The sequence below is a fragment of the Oncorhynchus mykiss genome, chromosome 9 (assembly GCF_013265735.2).
Source record: "Oncorhynchus mykiss isolate Arlee chromosome 9, USDA_OmykA_1.1, whole genome shotgun sequence".
In the NCBI taxonomy this organism is placed as follows: domain Eukaryota; kingdom Metazoa; phylum Chordata; class Actinopteri; order Salmoniformes; family Salmonidae; genus Oncorhynchus; species Oncorhynchus mykiss.
In genome coordinates this window covers 23976220-23989158 of record NC_048573.1, presented here as the reverse complement: position 1 = coordinate 23989158, position 12939 = coordinate 23976220, and the positions used below count along the sequence as shown (strand labels likewise).

Sequence of the window (12939 nt, the reverse complement as noted above, 5' to 3'; positions counted from 1 at the left end):
TGGTGAGCTCATTAAGCCTTGAACTTCATAGACAAGTGCATCCAATCATGAGAAAAGGGTATTTAAGGTGGCCAATTGCAAGTTGTTGTTCTCTTTGACTCTCCTCTGAAGAGTGGTAACATGGGGGCCTCAAAACAACTCTCAAATGACCTGAAAACAAAGATGTTTTCAAAAAAGATGTTCAACATTATGGTTTAGAGGAAGGCTACAAAAAGCTATCGCAGAGATTTAAGTTGTCAGTGTCCACTGTGAGGAACATAGTGAGGAAATGGAAGACCACAGGCACAGTTCTTGTTAAGGCCAGAAGTGGCAGGCCAAGTAAAATATCGGAGGCAAAGGCGAAGAATGGTGAGAACGGTCAAAAACAGCCCACAGACCACCTCCAAAGACCTACAACATCATCTTGCTGCAGATGGTGTCACTGTGCATTGTTCAACAATTCAGCGCACTTTGCATAAGGAGAAGCTGTATGGGAGAGTGATGCGGAAGAAGCCTTTTCTGCACACACACACCACAAACAGAGTCGCTTGAGGTATGCAAACGCACGCTTCATTTTGGAATAAGGTGCTGTGGACTGATGAAACAAAGATTGAGTTATTTGGTCATAACAAGGGACGTTATGCATGGCGGCAAAAGAACACAGCGTTCCAAGAAAAACACTTGCTACCCACAGTAAAATTTGGTCCATCATGCTGTGGGGCTCTGTGGCCAGTGCCGGTACTGGGAATCTTGTTAAAGTTGAGGGTTGCATGGATTCCACTCAATATCAGCAGATTCTTGGGAATAATGTTGAAGAATCAGTCACAAAGTTTAAGTTACGCCGGGGCTGGATATTTCAACAAGACAACAACCCAAAACACTGCTCAAAATCTACCCAGGCATTTAATGCAGAGGAACAAGTACAATGTTCTGGAATGGCCATACCAGTCCCCAGACCTGAATATCATTGAGAATCGGTGGGATGATTTGAAGCGGGCTGTCCATGCTCGGCAAACATCAAACCTAATTGAACTGGAGATGTTTTGTAATGAGGAATGGTCCAAAATACCTTCATCCAGAATCCAGACACTCATTAGAGGCTATGGGAAGCTTCTAGAGGCTGTTATTTTAGCAAAAGGAGGCTCTACTAAATATTGATGTGATTTTTCTATTGAGGTGCCCAAATTTATGCACCTGTCTAATTTTGTTTTTATGCATATTGCACATTTTCTGTTAATCCAATAAACCTAATTTCACAACTGAAATATTACTGTGTCCATCAGTTATTTGATAGATCAAAATGAAATTGCTGATCCAAACACCCAATTATTTATAAATGGAAATCATGGAAATTGTCAGGGGTGCACAAACTTTTTCAAACGACTGTATGTACGAAGACTTGTCTTTCTTGCAATAACACTCGCACAAATATTATAATGGCGCGAGAGGGGATGGCTGCTGTTTTACGGGTTCCTAACCAACTGTGGTATTTATTTTTTGTTGTCATTTGGCATCGTTTGTAACTCATTTTGTATATAATGTTGCTGCTACCATCTCTTATGACCGAAAATTGCTTCTGGACATCAAAACAGCGATTACTCACTTTGAACTGGACAAAATGCTCATCCAGAAGCGGCGCTCCAAGTGGCCGGGGACATTAATGCAGGCAAACTTAAATCCGTTTAACCTCATTTCTACCAGCACGTCACATGTGCAACCAGAGGGAAAAACAACTCTAGACAAACTTTACTTATAACGATACAGGGCGAGACCCAGATGCAGACATGGGAGGCAGATGGTTCGAGTCACTGATATTTATTATAAAACAAGGGGCATAAACCAGGTCAGAGTCCAGGAGGACAGAGTGGCAGGCAGGCTCGAGGTCAGGGCAGGCTGAATGGTCAGGCAGGCAGGTTCAGTGTCAGGGCAGGCAAAGGTCAGAACCGGGAGGACGAGAAAAACAGAGACTTGGAAAAAGCAGGAGAACGGAAAAACACGCTGGTTGACTTGACAAGACAAACTGGCAACAGATAGAACACAGGAATAAATACCCTGGGAATAATGAGGAAAACGGGTGACACTTGGAGGTGGGTGGAGACAATCACAAAGGCAGGTGAAACAGATCAGGGTGTGACAGTACCTCCCCCCTCTAGAGGCGCCACCTGGCGTCCTACCTTTAGCTGGAACCCAGCACCTCTCCCCCGGGCCATAACCCTCCCAGTCAATCACATACTGGAAACCCCTGCCCCATGGTCAAACCCTCAGAAAGCGTCTCACCGTGTATGCTGGCTGGCCATCGATGACACAGGGGGAGGGATGGGCCTGGAAACAGAAGACAAATGGCTGTGAGACAAGGGCTTAATCCTGGACACATGAAAAGTAGGGTGTATACGGAGGGTACGAGGTAACAGCAGGCGAACAGCAGTGGAACTAAGGACTCGAGATGGGGAAAGGACCAATGAACCAATGAAAAGGGGGGAAGGTTTGCGGGATTCCACCAAAAGGGGAAGATCCCGTGTAGACAACCATACCCTCTGCCCGAGACGATCGCGGAGCGCTGGAGTCTGGTGGCGCCCCACTTGTTGACGATACCTGGAGGTGATCTTGAGAAGAGACGACCGAGCCCTTTTCCAGGTACACCGACAGGGGTGTACGAACATCTGGGCTAAGGGTATGTTGACCTCTACTTCTTGCTCCGGGAAGAGCGGGGGCTGACACCCCACGGAGCACTCGAAGCGGGAAGAGTCCAGTGGCTGAGCAGGGTAGAGTGTTCCTAGAATACTCCACCAAGACTGGTTGCTGGCTCCAGGTTACTAGAGAAGAGATGCCGAAGTGTCGTTTCCATGTCTTGATTGGCTTGCTCCGACTGGCCGTTGGATTGGGGATGAAACTTGGGCGACAGACTGGCCGACGACTCGATAAGGGTGCAGAACGCCTTCCAGAATCGGGACGAGAACTGAGGATGCCAATCAGAGACAATGTCGACCGGGAGTCCATGGATTCGGAAGACGTGCTGCACCATGAGCTGAGCCGTTTCTTTGGCTGACAGTAACTTGGGGAGAGGTATGAAATGGGCGGCTTTGGAGAACCTATCCACCACCATCAGGATAGTGGGGTTGCCATCTGACAGGGGAAGCCCAGTGACAAAATCCAGGGAAATATGGGACCAAGGGCGATGAGGAACAGGGAGTGGCTGAAGGAGGCCAGACAGAGCTTGCCGCGGAGTCTTATTTTGAAGCATTGTTCCCTTTATTTTTTTGAGCAGTGTGTGTGTATATATATATATACAGTGCCTTGCGAAAGTATTCGGCCCCCTTGAACTTTGCGACCTTTTGCCACATTTCAGGCTTCAAACATAAAGATATAAAACTGTATTTTTTTGTGAAGAATCAACAACAAGTGGGACACAATCATGAAGTGGAACGACATTTATTGGATATTTCAAACTTTTTTAACAAATCAAAAACTGAAAAATTGGGCGTGCAAAATTATTCAGCCCCTTTACTTTCAGTGCAGCAAACTCTCTCCAGAAGTTCAGTGAGGATCTCTGAATGATCCAATGTTGACCTAAATGACTAATGATGATAAATACAATCCACCTGTGTGTAATCAAGTCTCCGTATAAATGCACCTGCACTGTGATAGTCTCAGAGGTCCGTTAAAAGCGCAGAGAGCATCATGAAGAACAAGGAACACACCAGGCAGGTCCGAGATACTATTGTGAAGAAGTTTAACCTGTTAGAGCTCTAGGGGCGCTATTTCATTTTTGGATAAAAAACGTTCCCGTTTTAAGCGCGATATTTTGTCACGAAAAGATGCTCGACTATGCATATTCACATCCCGGATCCGGGTTCGTGAATACAGACTCAAGCTCATTACCATAACGCAACGTTAACTATTCATGAAAATCGCAAATCAAATGAAATAAATATGCTAGCTCTCAAGCTTAGCCTTTTGTTAACAACACTGTCATCTCAGATTTTCAAAATATGCTTCTCAACCATTGCAAAACAAGCATTTGTGTAACAGTATTGATGGCTAACGTAGCATTTAGCATTAGCATTCAGCTGGCAACATTTACACAAAAAAACAGAAAAGCATTCAAAAAAATCATTTACCTTTGAAGAACTTCAGATGTTTTCAATGAGGAGACTCTCAGATAGCAAATGTTCAGTTTTTCCTGAAAGATTATTTGTTTAGGACAAATCGCTCCGTTTTCTGCGTCACGTTTAGCTATGAAAAAACCCCTGTATCCAGGATTGTGTAAATCTATCAGCAAGCTCATTAGCATAACACAACGTTAACTATTTATGAAAATCGCAAATGAAATGAAATAAATATGCCATCTCTCAAGCTTAGCCTTTTGTAAACAACACTGTCATCTCAGATTTTCAAAATATGCTTCTCAACCATAGGAAAACAATAATTTGTGTAAAAGTAGCTAGCTAGAGTTAGCATTTCGCGTTAGCATTTAGCGTTAGCATTAGCGTTAGCATCCAGCACGCAACATTAACAAAAACATAAAAGCCTTCAAATAAAATAATTTACCTTTGAAGAACTTCTGATGTTTTCAATGAGGATACTCTCAGTTAGATAGCAGATGCTCAGTTTTTCCAAAAAGATTCCTTGTGTATTAGAAATAGCTCCGTTTTATACATCACATTTGGCTACCAAAAAAAATCCATAAATTCAGTCCTCAAAACGCAAACTTTTTTCCAAATTAACTCCATAATATCGACTGAAAACATGGCAAACGTCAATCATCAAGGTGTTTTTCACATATCTCTTCATTGATACATCGTTCTTGGACACATGCTTTCTCCCCTGAATCAAATGGTAAAGTAGAAGCAGCTGGCAATTGCGCACCGAATTCGACGCAGGACACCAGGCGGACACTTGGAAAATGTAGTCTCTTATGGTCAATCTTCCAATGATATGCCTACAAATACGTCACAATGCTGCTAAGACCTTGGGCGAACGACAGAAAGTGTAGGCTCATTCGTTGCGCAATCACAGCCATATAAGGAGAGAATGGAAAACAGAGCTTCAGAAATTCTGCTAATTCCTGGGTGATGCATCATCTTGGTTTCGCCTGTAGAATGAGTTCTGGGGCACTTACAGACAAAATCTTCAGAGTGTTTTCTTTCCAAAACTGTCAAGAATATGCATAGTCGAGCATCTTTTCGTGACAAAATATCGCGCTTAAAACGGGAACGTTTTTTATCCAAAAATGAAATAGCGCCCCTAGAGCTCTAACAGGTTAAAAAAGTTTTAAATATCCAATAAATGTAGTTCCACTTCATGATTGTGTCCCACTTGTTGTTGATTCTTCACAAAAAAATACAGTTTTATATCTTCATGTTTGAAGCCTGAAATGTGGCAAAAGGTCGCAAAGGCCGAATACTTTCGCAAGGCACTGTACACACACACTGCTCAAAAAAATAAAGGGAACACTTAAACAACACAATGTAACTCCAAGTCAATCACACTTCTGTGAAATCAAACTGTTCACTTAGGAAGCAACACTGATTGACAATAAATTGCACATGCTGTTGTGCAAATGGAATAGACAACAGGTGGAAATTATAGGCAATTAGCAAGAGACCTCCAATAAAGGAGTGGTTCTGCAGGTGGTAACCACAGACCACTTCTCAGTTCCTATGCTTCACATGCTGTTGTGCAAATGGAATAGACAACAGGTGGAAATTATAGGCATTTAGCAAGACACCCCCAATAAAGGAGTGGTTCTGCAGGTGGGGACCACAGACCACTTCTCAGTTCCTATGCTTCCTGGCTGATGTTTTGGTCACTTTTGAATGCTGGCGGTGCTTTCACTCTTGTGGTAGCATGAGACGGAGTCTACAACCCACACAAGTGGCTCAGGTAGTGCAGCTCATCCAGGATGGCACATCAATGCGAGCTGTGGCAAGAAGGTTTGCTGTGTCTGTCAGCGTAGTGTCCAGAGCATGGAGGCGCTACCAGGGGACAGGCCAGTACATCAGGAGACGTGGAGGAGGCCGTAGGAGGGCAACAACCCAGCAGCAGGACTGCTACCTCTGCCTTTGTGCAAGGAGAAGCGATGCCAGAGCTCTGCAAGATAACCTCCAGCAGGCCACAAATGTGCATGTGTCTGCTCAAACGGTCAGAAACAGACTCCATGAGGGTGGTATGAGGGCCCGACGTCCACAGGTGGGGGTTGTGCTTACAGCCCAACACCGTGCAGGACGTTTGGCATTTGCCAGAGAACACCAAGATTGGCAAATTCGCTACTGGCGCCCTGTGCTCTTCACAGATGAAAGCAGGTTCACACTGACAGACGTGACAGTCTAGAGACGCCGTGGAGAACGTTCTGCTGCATGCAACATCCTCCAGCGTGACCGGTTTGGCGGTGGGTCAGTCATGGTGTGGGGTGGCATTTCTTTGGGTGGCGCACAGCCCTCCATGTGCTCGCCAGAGGTAGCTTGACTGCCATTAGGTACCGAGATGAGATCCTCAGATCCCTTGTGAGACCATATGCTGGTGCGGTTGGCCCTGGGTTCCTCCTAATGCAAAACAATGCTAGACCTCATGTGGCTGGAGTGTGTCAGCAGTTCCTGCAAGAGAAAGGCATTGATGCTATGGACTGGCCCGCCCGTTCCCCAGACCTGAATCCAATTGAGCACATCTGGGACATCATGTCTCGCTCCATCCACCAACGCCACGTTGCACCACAGACTGTCCAGGAGTTGGCGGATGCTTTAGTCCAGATCTGGGAGGAGATCCCTCAGGAGACCATCCGCCACCTCATCAGGAGCATGCCCAGGCATCGTAGGGAGGTCATACAGGCACGTGGAGGCCACACACACTACTGAGCCTCATTTTGACTTGTTTTAAGGACATTACATCAAAGTTGGATCAGCCTGTAGTGTGGTTTTCCACTTTAATTTTGAGTGTGACTATAAATCCAGACCTCCATGGGTTGATAAATTTGATTTCCATTGATAATTTTTGTGTGGTTTTGTTGTCAGCACATTCAACTATGTAAAGAAAAAAGTATTTAATACGAATATTTTATTCATTCAGATCTAGGATGTTATTTTAGTGTTCCCTTTATTTTTTTGAGCAGTGTATATATATATATATATATATATCTGATAAGAGAATTTCCAATCCCAATGATAATAACAATCAATCAATAGCAATGACCAATCCCCGAGGTTTGTAAGACCATGGGTATTATAATAATAATAATAATAATAATAATAATAATAATAAGTCAAAGACTCAGCTTATACAAAAGGTTAGTACAGTTTATTCAGAGAACGTTCTAAAGTCAAGAATACAAAACAATTCATTTTATACTGACTTCTCACGCCCACACATTCACACAGCCATATGCACACACACACACAAACAGACGCACATACAACCATACCCAGAACAACATGCACACAAACAGACGCACACACATGTCCTGCTATCCAGCCGCCAGAGCTTTGTGACCTTGTTCTTGACGAGTACTCCCTGTTCTCTCCCAATCTCTAGTCAGGTCGGCACCAAGCTCAGCCAGTCTGTTTATAATACCATAAAGACATATTGTCTTTACCCTAACTCTGACTACATTCTAATCACTTCCATACAAATGATACGTTTCAGGGCAGAATATTCTAATCATTCAATTAACCGATAATTCTAACCTAACAATATCCATCCCCAAAAAATATATGGGGGTTTAGAAATGATGCAGACAATTACATTGATGGAAGCGACAATCTATCCGCAATATTAAAACTGATCCAACTCTAGACAAAAAAAATAATACAAAATAAATTTAAAAAACTACAATATCAACTCTGTCAGAAGGCTGAAGGCCCATGCAAAAAACTTGGAATTGACATTGTTGGTCTGTTTGAAACTGCCCCAGCAGATTGTAGTTACGCGATCACCCTAGTGGATTACTACAGTAAATGGCCCGAGGTTGCGTTTACCAGTAATGTAACTATCCAGACTGTCATTCAATTCTTAACAGATATGTTCAGTCGCAATGGAAATTGCTACGAAAGTGTAAGCGATAATGGTGCTTAATTCACTTAGAAGGAATGGACTTCGTTCCTCTATGACAGAGACATTAAACACTCCAAAGTGTGTACTACCCACGAGCAAATGGCGCGGTGGAATGACGGTCTCCAAACCGCGATCCGAGAAGGAAACAATTCCTTATGCACTACAGGACGACAGCTCATGCCACTAAAGGAGCTGCACCCTATGTGCTGTTGAACAACAGAATGCTGCGCACAAAACTGGACATTCTCCCGCTACACAGTCCCTCCGTGTCCGACGATGTCGTGTGTGCCACACAAGAAAAAGTTCAATCCTACACGGACGCCAAACGGAGGGTGAAACGATCAAGCATCAGAGGGAGATCATGTGTGGGTAAATCTTCCCTTTCATGTCAAAAAAGGTGCACCAAATTACAGTGCGCCATGCAAGGTTATCCAAAAGAAAAGACCAAACACGTATGTCCTTGACAACGGAAAGACGTGTCCTGAGCAGGCCACACTATTAAAACAGTGCTGCTCACCCACCCCCAAGTTCCCTTGCAATCACAACAGACTATTCAAACAGAGATTCAGAGTCAGGCGAGAGTCAGAAGATGCCCGGTTTGGCTTAAATTATTATTATATTATTATATTCAGTAAAATCGGAAAAATTGTGAGTACTGTGATTGACTGCTAAAGTGTCAATGTGATATTCTGATGTTACTGTCGTTATGGTTACTATGTTGTGCTTTTTAACTGTTATTATTCTGTGCTTTGTATAAGAATAACTCTTCAATTCAAGAATTGTGGAATGCTTGAGTTGGGTTATGCTTAGAGTTTTACTTTCACAAGAGGTTAATGTTGTGTTCTGCTGCACTACTCAAGTTTACCACTAGAGACATACAGGTATTTTATTCTACATATTCTGACACAGAACGGAAGTACATGGAGAACAGGATGTTTAGATGAGAAGAACTCCTCAATGGCAATGAGGAGTATATCACCTCAGTCGCCTTTTTCATCAATAAGTGCATCGACGACGTTGTCCCCACAGTGACTATACGTATATTTCCCAACCACAACCATTACAGGCAACATCCGTACCGAGCCAAAAGGCTAGAGCTTCCGCTTTCAAGAAGGGGGACACTAATCTGGACACTTATAAGAAATCCCGCTATGCCCTTAGACAAACCATCAAACAGGCAAAGCGTCAATACAGGACTAAGATTGAATCCTACTACACAGGCTCTGACGCTCGTTGGATGTGGCAAGACGAGAGCACCAGCTGTTCCTGGTGACTGTGTGATCACGCTCTCCGTAGCCGATGTGAGCAAGACCTTTGAACGTTAAACGTTCACAAATCCACAGGGCCAGACGGATTACCAGGACGTGTACTCAAAGCATGAGCGGACCTGACCGAGTCTTTAATACCAACATGTTTCAAACAGACCACCATAGTCCCTGTGCCCAAGATAGCGAAGATAACCTGCCTAAATGATTACTGCCCCGTAGCACTCACGTCGGTAGCCATGAAGTGCTTTGAAAGGCTGGTCATGGCGCCATTTAACACCATCATGCCAGAAACCTTAAGACCCACTCCAATTCGCATACCGCCCCAACAGATCCATAGATGACGCAATCTCAATAGCACTGCACACTGCCCTTTCCCACCTGGACAAATGGAACACCTGTGAGAATGCTGTTCATTGACTACAGCTCAGCGTTCAACACCCTAGTGCCCACAAAGCTCATCAGTAAGCTAAGGACCCTGGGACTAAACACCTCCATCTGCAGATTAACTCACATTTAACTCCATTTAGGCTACTTTGAAAGAAATGACTGAGCCGTGAGTTGAGGACCAATGAAATCAGATTCCCTTCTTGCAAATATTGCTTCATCATCCCCTTCATGTGAGGAAGATGTCTGATATTGTATTAAACAAATGTTTTTTTTGTGTTAAAAAAGTAATTTTGGCCGGCCCGAGTGGTGCAGCGGTCTGAGGCACTGCATCGTAGTGCTAGTGTAACAGTATAGCTTCAGTCCCTCTCCTCGCCCCTACCTGGGGTCGTACCAGAGACCCTCTGTACACATCGACAACAGCCACCCTCGAAGCATCGTTGCCCATCGCTCCACAAAAGCCGCGGCCCTTGCAGAGACTACTTCAAGGTCTCAGAGCGCGTGACATCACCGATTGAAACGCTATTAGCGCGCACACCGCTAACTAGCTAGCCATTTCACATCGGTTACATTGCTGTGTCACTACAGATCCGTCTGGGTTAGGGGAGGGTTTGGCCGGTCGTGATGTCCTTGTCCCATCGCGCTCTTGCAACTCCTGTGGCGGTCCAGGCACATACACGCTGACACGGTCACCAGGTGTATGGTGCTTCATCCGACACATTGGTGCGGCTGGCTTCTGGGTTAAGCGGGCATTGTGTCAAGAAGCAGTGTGGCTTGGCGGGGTTGTGTTTTGAGGGACGCACGGCTCTCGACCGTCTCCTCTCCCGAGTCCGTACGGGAGTTGCAGCGATGGGACAAGACTAACTACCAATTGGATACCACAAAATTGGGGTAACAAATAAAAATGGTAATGTTCAAATATGGCACAATACATTTAGCAATGACAGAATGTGTTTTGGGCTGAACTTCACGCAATAACACTTTTGTATGAATCAATAAAAATATATACACTACATGACCAAAAGTATATGGACACCTGCTCCGCAAACATCTCATTCCAAAATCATGGCCATTAACATGTAGTTGGTCCCCCTTTGATGCTATAAACGGCCTCCACTCTCCTGGGAATGCTTTCCACTAGATGTTGGAACATTGCTGTGGGGACTAGCTTCCATTCAGCCACAAGAGCATTAGTGAGGTCAAGCAGTTATGTTGGGCGATGAGACCTTGTCATGCTGAAACAGGAAAGGGCCTTCCCCAAACTGATGCCACAAAGTTGGAAGCACAGAATCGTCCAGAATGTCATTGTATGCTGTAGCGTTAAGATTTCACTTCACTGGAACTAAGAGGTCTAGCCCGATCCATGAAAAACAGCCCCAGACCATTATTCCTCATCCACCAAACTTTACAGTTGGCACTATGAATTCAAGAAGGTAGCGTTCTCCTGACGTCCGCCAAACCCAGATTAGTCCGTCGGACTGCCAGATGGTGAAGCGCGATTCATCACTCCAGAGAACGCGTTTCAACTGCTCCAGAGTCCAATGGCGGCGAGCTTTATACCACTCCAGCCAACACTTAGCATTGGGCGTTGGTGATTTTAGGCTTGTGTGCGGCTGCTCGGCCTTGGAAACCCAATTCATTTTTTTCCCACCTTTATTTAACCAGGTAGGCAAGTTGAGAACAAGTTCTCATTTACAGTTGCGACCTGGCCAAGATAAAGCAAAGCAGTTCGACACATACAACGACACAGAGTTACACATGGAGTAAAACAAACATACAGTCAATAATACAGTAGAAACAAGTCTATATACGATGTGAGCAAATGAGGTGAGATAAGGGAGGTAAAGGCAAAAAAAGGCCATGGTGTCAAAGTAAATACAATATAGCAAGTAAAACACTGGAATGGTAGATTTGCAGTGGAATAATGTGCAAAGTAGAAATAAAAATAAATGGGGTGCAAAGGAGCAAAATAAATAAATAAAAATAAATACAGTAGGGAAAGAGGTAGTCATGAAGCTCCGGACGAACAGTTCTTGTGCTGAGTGTTGCAACCGAGGACAGACGATTTTTACATGCTACACACTTCAGCACTTGGCGGTCCCGTTCTGTGAGCTTGTGTGGCCATCCACTTTGCGGCTGATGCTTCACAATAACAGCAATTACAGTTGACCGGGGCAGCTCTAGCAGGGCAGAAATTTGACAAACCGACCTGCTGTATTATGCTCGATTTTATACACCTGTTAGCAATGGGTGTGGCTGAAATAACCAAATCCACTAATTTGAAGGGGTGTCCACATACTTTTGTATATATAGTGTATATCGATAGGAGTGATGTTTGTGCATTGAGAAGCACCGCAATGTGTAACCGTGTTGCTTCCGTTCCTCTCCTCGAACCCTCTGCACACATTAAAGTTAAGTAATACAATAAAGACGGTACTTCTGAAAGCCTATTTCACACCGTAGCCTGCTGAATTTGCAAGACAACTTTTATTTTACGCACAAATGAAAATGTTGCACTGAGTTTCTCGTGGATTGATGTTTCAGCATTGTCTCAACACGTACGAAAAAAATGTATGCTGCAAATACTGCGTCCAAAATAACACAGTTTTTCTTTGCAGTTGAACTGAAATTAAAATGCAGTACACTGCAGTTATTCTGCAATTATTGCGACCAAAATGCCACAGTCGACTGCAGTTACAGCATTTTTAAGGCAAATTCAAAACTGCTATATTTTTTGGTAAAGGGAATGAAAAGTTGTGAGTTCGACTATCCATATACAACATGCACTCGCCGTACCTGCTAGAGTTCGACAGCTGGACGAGCAATATCCACCGTCATAGTACGGATGAAGACTGAGCTGGAATGTGACGCTAACAAGCTGTTTAGCTTTAGAAGTAGATGTTGCTTGCTCCCTAGGATACCCCTCTGCGGTTAGCCAGGCTACACTGAACCTGCCTAGATGGAAAACATTGGTCTGCGTGTTAATAAACACACCGCTAGATGGCAGTAACACATAGGGTAGTTTACATCAGGGGTGCATTCAGTTCACTTCAACGTTTGCTACGTTGCGTGACGGTTTTTACTGAACTGCACGTTTTCACCAAAACGTTGCGCACCGTTATATTATAATAGGCCCCATGGGACACCATAATCACAACGTGTTTCAATTGGTCATTCAGTACCGTACCGTTTCTGTTGATTCCAACGTTGCACACCGTTCTGTTGTACTGAACGTTACGCAACCCATCTCCCATGTGTGGGTGGG

The 12939-nt window shown here is 44.3% G+C and overlaps 1 long non-coding RNA gene across 1 annotated transcript; it reads right to left on the bottom strand.

Annotated features, from left to right (window-relative positions):
- Positions 1–1817: 1817 nt before the first annotated feature.
- On the bottom strand, positions 1818–12629 carry LOC110531768. The gene is made up of 3 exons (XR_005053208.1): positions 12471–12629; positions 2257–2301; positions 1818–1872 (listed from the first exon to the last, which is right to left on the bottom strand). It is a non-coding gene; the product is annotated as an uncharacterized LOC110531768 (long non-coding RNA).
- Between the last annotated feature and the right edge of the window lie 310 nt (positions 12630–12939).